The 7,712-nt window shown below is 51.3% G+C and overlaps 1 non-coding gene across 1 annotated transcript; it reads left to right on the top strand.

Moving 5' to 3' along the window:
- Window positions 1–3,076: 3,076 nt before the first annotated feature.
- Window positions 3,077–3,148, top strand: TRNAG-GCC. Its single transcript has one exon. It is a non-coding gene; the product is annotated as a tRNA-Gly (tRNA).
- The last annotated feature ends 4,564 nt before the right edge of the window (window positions 3,149–7,712 follow it).

The raw sequence follows: 7,712 nt of genomic DNA, 5'->3' as shown, positions 1-7,712 counted from the left end.
ACGCACCCCCATGTTACCAGAAGTGTGGTTATCCAGCCACACCCACCTTTTGCTTGTTATTCTGTTTATCTTGTTTGTTATCAAAACCCAGGGCCTTTTTTTGTAGCAGGAACTCCTTTGCATGTTAGGCCACACACCCCTAATGTAGCCAATCCTAATGAGTTTCTGCTGTTGGGTGCGGCCTATTATGCTAATGAGTTCCTGCTGGGCGTGGCCAACTTGGGAGCCAGCCGGAACTCCGTTCCTGTGCGTTCCTGCCCCAAAATAGCCCTGCTTAACAGTAAAAAAGTTTTCCCTGATATCCAGCCGGTACCTTCCTGCCCTTCATTTAAACCCAGTACTACGAGTCCTATCCTCTGCTGCCGACAGGAACAGTTCCTCGCCTCCCTCTAAGGGACAGCCTTTCAGATACTTCAAGGGAGCAATCCTGTCCCCCCTCAACCTCCAGACCGAATATTCCCAAGTCCCTCAACCTTTCCTCATAGGGCTTGGTCTCCAAGGAGGAGGTCTTCTTAACTGGATCTGGAAAAGCTTCTCAGAATCTGCTTTTCCCTTCTTTTTTAAAAGTTTGTAACCTTTTTTTTAAATTTCAAAGACATTAGACAAACAATAGACATACAAACATAGATATATATTTGAGGAAGTTTCATTGCATCATTTTTGTTTTCATACAGTCAAAACTTAACATCTGACCAGATGGAGAGTTCCAGGGAACTCAAAAGCTTGCACAGTGTTGTGTGCAGGGCCGGCTCGCTCACTAGGCAAGCTAGACTCTCACCTAGAACACAGGGCCATCATGGGGGCGCCGGACTGAGCCACCCTTCCCCCTGCCAAAAGCCCCCTGCCCCCACAAAAAGCTGGTGCCGTGCACCCTGGCCACCACCGCTTCTTCGCCCCCCCTCTTTAAAGTGTGATGGCCCATGCCTGTGGTGCCTCCTGCACTGCTGAGAAATGGGAGCCCAGGGCGGCCGTGGGGAGCCGAGCAGCTGCGAGGTAGCTGCTCCGGGCTGGTCTTCCCCTGCTGGGAGGCAAGTCCCACCACCGAGCGGAGCGGAATGCCTGCCCTTCCGGCGCCCAGGAGGGAGTCCCCCCCGGGAGGGTGGCAGCCGGTCCGGTCCCTCAACCAGAAGGGATCCTCACCTAGGGTGCAAAATAAGCTGTGGCCGGCCCTGGTTGTGTCATTGTGAGTGTGTGAAGTGCCATCAAGTTGCAGCTGACTTATGACAACCCCAGCAAAGTGCTTCCAAGGCAAGTGAGAGGCGGAGGTGGTGTGCCGTTGCTTTCCTCTGCAGAGCCTTCCTTGGGGGTCTCCCATCCAAGTAGAGACCCTGCTTAGCTTCCGGGATCTGACAAGATTGGGCCGGACCGGGCAGCCTTCCCTCCCTGTGTGTCACCGGGCTGGTCCTAATAATGCGATTCCATGGGCTGTGTCCGGAGCAGTCCTAGGCAGAGTTACACCCTTCCAAATTTACTGAAGTCAATGGACTTAACTCTGTTTAGGATCTCACTTTGGGTTGTATTCGAGCCCAGTATCACGTAAGAGACCAATAAGGTGTTTGGGAGATAAACTTTGACTCTGTGTGTGTGTGTACATACCTGGAAGTCATGACACAGCCAGTTTGGTGTAGTGGTTAAGTGCGCGGACTCTAATCTGGGAGAACCGGGTTTGATTCCCCACTCCTCCACATGCAGCTGCTGGATGACCTTGGGCACATCTGCTGATGTGACCTTGGGTCAGTCACAAGCTCTGGCACAGCTGTCCTTGAAAAAGAGCAGTTTGTGTCAGAGTTCTCTCAGCCCCACCCACCTCACAGGGTGTCTGTTGTGGGGAGGGGAAGGGAAAGGAGTTTGTAAGCCACTCTGAGACTCCAAGTGAAGGGCGGGGTATAAATCCAATATCTTCTTCCTCCTCCTCTTCCTTCTTCTTCTTCTTCTTGCGACCCCTTGTGCAGCTTGAACATTCAGAGACGTGGCTTGCTATTGCCTGCCTCTGTGTCCTGGCCCTGGTATTCCTTGGAGGTCTCCCATCCAGATACTTGCCAGGGTCGGTCCTACTTAGCTTCCAAGACCTCGCCCCGCACCTTGTCTTACGCCAAGAAGCGGCCGCCCAAGGAGAAGTCCAGCGCCGAAGCGGAGAAGGTGAAGGCAGAGAGCGAGCCCAAGGCCATCAAGAAGCCCGTGGAGGTGGTGGCAGCGACAGCGGAGGAGGAGTCCAGTTCCCAGTCAGGGAAAATGAAAGTTTATACCCCCAATATCTTGTTGATCTCTACGGTGCTACTGGGCTCAATCCTCACTCTTCCGCTGGAGGCCAACACAGTTATCCCCCTGGAACTGTGAGTTTTGCATCTGTGGCTCAGCCGCACATACAAGCCACTTAACAAAATGCTTCCTAAGCTGCAAAGGAAATAAAGCCAGACATCTCTTTAACCTGGTTCAAGCTGCCAACACTTTGAAGGGAATGATGCCTGTGCTCCTCTCCCCTTCCAAAAAAAAGACTAACTGGTTCCACCACCACCACCCCTCCGTCTTCCTTTGGATGAGAATCGTAAGGATTTCTTGCGTAACAGGCTCGGAGGAGCCAGGATCTCTCAGCGTCTGCAATTATGAATGAGTGTGTTGGAAATGATCAATCTTTCGGCTGATCTTACAGTCTGAGGATGTCGGTAAAAAAGCAGCTCCTGTTAGGTAAGACGGAGAAAGTGAGTAAGCCCGGTAGCTGCGGAGCCAAACCATGCTGGAGTGGATGTGTTCGGGGTCTCGGCACAAGAGTGATGTCATGATTGACTGCAGTTCAAGTCAGTAATCTAGTCATCTGTTGGCAATTTTGAGTCCGACGGCTGATGCGAAGTCTGCCCGAAAGCCAGCACAAAACCCGAAGCAGGAATTACGAGCGCTGAATCACGCCACTGGTGACGAGCGGCATCTTGGCATCGGGTGACTCGGCGGTCTCGAAATGGCAGCTTGGAAGGCTCTTGGTGGTGGAGATTTCTGGGAACTTCAATAGCCTCTGAAGCTCATTGCAGGAGTTACAGGTTATCAGCTTGGCATCTGTATATCAGAGCCTGTGGGGAGGGGAGGGGCTGTGGCTCTGTGGTAGAGCATCTGCTTGCCATGCAGAAGGTCCCAGGTTCAATCCCCGGCACCTCCAGTTAAAAGGACCAGGCAGAAGGTGATGGGAAAGACCCAAGTGGCTCAGTGGTAGAGCATCTGCTTGGCATGCAGAAGGTCCCAGGTTCAGTCCCCGGCACCTCCAGTTAAAAGGACCAGGCAGTCGGTGATGGGAAAGACCTCTGTGTGAGACCCTGGAGAGCCACTGCCTGTCTGGGTAGACAGTACTGGTCTCGATAGACCAATGGCCCGATTCAGTATATGCTGAGTACAAACAAAACTTGTGACTCACTAGCCGCTGTAGGATCGGCAACTGTGCCACCCTCCTAAAGACAGCTGGTAGCTAATTTAGTGCTGTGCTGAGAAGGCCTGAATTCTTGCATATTGGCACTCAAAAAGTTTGTCGAGCATGTTGTTATGTTTGTCCCAATTCCCCAAGCAGAGAGCAGTTCTAGGGGGGTAGTGCTCTGGAAGAGGTAGGTTCCCTTTAGATTAGAGAGTGTTAAAGGTGTATGGCATTTTTGGATAATTTTGTTAGATTGCCGCTAACAAAGAACCGGAGAGTGATTTCAACAAAAGCGATCAGCTTTATTGTAGATACGAACAAGCGCTTGAAAGAAGTCATAACCAGAACAGATTAACATTGGGAGCTAGGCTCCTTTTAAACATTCCCGGGCGAATGTAACCACGCCTATTTACAATAAACAACCAATGAGGTGGTGTGGATAACGTCCAATGAGAGTTCTTCCCTCGCAGGGAATTGGTGCAGTTCTGATTGGTCGTTGGGCTTCCGGTCGGGGGGAAAAGAGGGCTTCCGGTCAAGGAAAAATGGCAATTTGATGCACCCTGTAATTACTCAGTGTGGACGGGGGCTCCTAATAGCAGTTTGGACAGTTTATAGGTCCGACGCGGCTTCCCCCAGGCAGGGGGAATGACTGGCAAGCATCAAGATCCCAAGAATTGGTGCAGTTTTGATTGGTCGTTGTTGTGGAGCGACCAATAGTAAGTTAGTTCGGAGGAGCCTTCGTCTGGCTCGAAGCTTAACATGGAGAATCATGCGGCGATTCACGTAAGCCTTTTCGAATACACCACAATTTGCTACCTTTGCTAGTATGTAGATAGAGTACAACCCTGACCTGGCCCAGACTGGCCTGATATCATCGAATCTCAGAAGCGAAGGCTGCGATCATACACACAGTTAGACCTGACATAGGTCCGAATGCCGGGCGGATTTAGAGGGCGCAATCAGACAACAACATCTGGGAGGGACCCCGCAGCCGTCGGCAACCCATTCTGCTCCGCTGCAGAAGCAGAGTTAAAAGACACCAGGGGAAATCTGGTAGCAGACAAGTTGGGACGGGCCACGGATGGACTTCCCCATGTCTGATCACTGCAGTGCGCTCTCATGCCATCCGGATGGTCTGATCAGGCCATCCCGACTCTGTGCTGTTGTTTCACACACACCCTCCCAGTATGCGCTTCATCGCAAACTCCATAAAGAGCCCTCGGTGCGGAGGTGCGATTCATCGATCCCCCGTTTAAGGGCATGGGGGGGGGAGGCACAACCTCCCCCCGACTCACCCGCAGTCGCGTCTGATCACGCACTGCCGGACTGCGCCCGCAGCTTCAAAGGGAGGTGTGATCATGCAACCGTGGGTCAAATTCCTCCAGAGGAAATAGCCTCTCTTCCTCCCCCGTTTTTCTGGCACATGTGACCGCAACCGAAGCAGGGTTGGCCCTGGTTAGGTCTTGGGGCAGGAGGGCACCAAGGATACCCAGGGTTGCTATGCAGAGGCAGGCAATGGGCAAACCATCTCTGTTTATCTCTTGCCTTGAAAACCCCATGGGATTCCCCATAAACCAACTGGGACTTGACGGCACTTTCCATCACCAGACACGGAGTTTGTTGCCCCTCTTTCTCTCGACTCTTCCAGAACACACACACACACACCTGTCCCCTCCCATCACGAGGGGTGTGTGTGTCACATCTTCTAAGTCTTGCCGGGTACTTGGCCAGAGCCATTTCCAGAAGAAGGAGGAGGAGATTGGATTTATACCCTGCCCTTCACTCGGAGTCTCAGAGCGGCTTACAAACCCCTCTCCCTTCCCCTCTCCACAACAGACACCCTGTGAGGTAGGTGGGGCTGAGAGAGCTCTCTTGAGAACTGCTCTTGAGAGAACAGCTCTGAGAGAACTTGTGTTTGACCCAAGGTCATGCCAGCAGCTGCATGTGGAGGAGTGGGGCATCAAACCTCCCAGGTTAGAGTCCGCGCCCCTAACCACCACACCAAACTGACACTTGAAAGGACACAGAGGAGATATCTACAATCATTAAAACTCTTCACCGTGCCTTTTGTCGTGCAGGACAGACTGGTCCAAAGTAACCAGAATCCAAGCCCAGAGGTCCTTGAATTCTCACACAATGGGTGACTTGGGGGTGTGGTAGAGCAAGACCCAAACACTTGGTTGTGGCCTCCTAAAACCAGGAAGTCAGGACAAGCTGTGGCTTTTGTGCCTACATCACCCAGAAAAATGCACTGAAAAGCGTAATAACCCATCCACCGTGTGTGAAACGTTTGACTCATACCAAGACTGACATCGACAAAACCACAAACGCAACCCAGAAACCTCAAGGCTGAAATCAGCACACCCATCGATTTAAGGTCATTTGCTTACAGGAGGCAGCTTAGCAAGAAATAGGACAGGATCCATCATCGTCGCGATCCCTTCTAATAGTGAACTTGACAGTCACATCCCAATCAGGAAAGTAATGAAAGAGACCTGCCTGCCCCCCCCCACCTCCACACAAACAGGCAAGGTAAGGGGTTTCTGCCTGTCCAAGGGATTCTCCAGGGATGCTGCCTGCTATCATTTTTTGAACAGTGGAAAAGCTCAAATGAGCATTGTGTAGTCCTCTGTAGGAGCCGTAGAATAGTAAGGGTAACTAAGCATCATTCTTTTGGGGGGGAGGGGGCAATGGTGAGGGGGAAACTGATCTGCTCAAGCCCTCCTCCAGTCTTCAAGTAACCAGGAGAGAGGGTGAGGAAGCAATTCTAAACAGGTCTACTCAGAAACCCAAGAAGAAGAGAAGAAGAAGAAGAAGAAGAAGAAGGAGAAGAAGAAGAAGAAGAAGAAGAAGAAGAAGAAGAAGAAGAAGAAGAAGAAGAAGAAGAAGGAGAAGAAGAAGAAGAAGAAGAAGAAGAAGAAGAAGAAGAAGAAGAAGACGGGGAGGAGGAGGAGGAGACTCTCGGCCACTGTAAATAACCTATAGGGAAGTAGGGGTGTGTTTTGGGTGGCGGTTTCTTGGGGGATATAAGCCGGCCTGCGAGCCGGCCAAAGTCGTCTTGTTCTGGATAGAATAAAGTACGCTTTGCTGAAATCACTCTCTGTTTGCGTACTTTTCACCTCCCAACAACAGACACCCTGTGAGGTAGGTGAGGCTGAGAGAGCTCTTTTGAGGACTTCAGAGAACAGCTCTGAAGGAAGTTATGACTGACCCAAGGTCACACCAGCAGCTGCATGTGGAGGAGTGGGGCATCAAACCTCCCAGATTAGAATCCGCGCTTCTAACCACTACACCAGCCTGGCTCTCAGTATTCACCAATGCAGCCATGTTGACAATTAGAGATATTGACAACGTTCATATTCAGGGCTGCCCGGTTCCTTGCTGTGAAGCTTTCCCCAAACAGTCCAACATAGCCCATGTTCTGTACATATCCTGTTCTGTACCATTTAAAGGGAAGCTACCTGTACAGATGTCTGGAGCTGTGGTGGCTCAAGTAGTTAAGACGTTGAACTGCAGGCTGTGGAAGGTCAGTAGTTCAGCAGTTCGAGACCTGAGTTGCCGCATGATGGAGTGAGCTCCCGTCTCTGGTTCCAGCTCCTGCCAACCTAGCAGTTCAAAAGCAAGAAATTGCAAGTAGATAAATAGGGACCACTTCGGTGGGAAGGTAACAGCGTTCCGTGCGCCTCGGTGTTTAGTCATGCCGGCCACATGACCACGGAAACGTCTTCGGACAGCGCTGGCTCTTTGGCTTTGAAACGGAGATGAGCACCACAACCCTAGAGTCGGACTCGACTGGCTTTCGAGCAAGGGAAACCTTTACCTTTACCTTTACCTGTACAGACAGCCCCAATTCCCCCCCCCATCACTTCAGTATTCAGACTTGGGGTTGCAATACAATGTGTGTGTGTTGTAAGGAGGGTTACACAACTCTTCAAGCTCTGTACCACTCAGGTTGGTGGTCACTGCAACCCCCTCCTACCCCACTTCCCTCCCCCAACCATCTGTCTGGGAGGGAAGGAAGGCAGAGCCATACCTCCCACCATCCTCTCGGGACCCCAGTTCACGCAATATGTTTTGTGGCTGCAATTTATGAAGCTGGTTTCACTCCTAAGCATCAGCGGGCGCATCCCCGAGAAACCAGCATCATGTCGTGTTTCATAAGAAACCCATCTTCATCACGGTAAAACATTCTGAAAGCGGCAATAATTGGCTGCGGTGAACACAGCGAGTGGCTGATGCTAGGGAAAAAACGTTGAGTTGCATAAAATCTTCAGCCTCTCGTTTAACCTGGAGTTTTGAACCCTCTATTAACGCAACA

The sequence above is a fragment of the Gekko japonicus genome, unplaced genomic scaffold (genome assembly GCF_001447785.1).
Source record: "Gekko japonicus isolate JY-2015 unplaced genomic scaffold, Gekko_japonicus_V1.1 scaffold2368, whole genome shotgun sequence".
Classification (NCBI taxonomy): domain Eukaryota; kingdom Metazoa; phylum Chordata; class Lepidosauria; order Squamata; family Gekkonidae; genus Gekko; species Gekko japonicus.
This window is presented reverse-complemented; position numbering and strand designations above follow the sequence as displayed.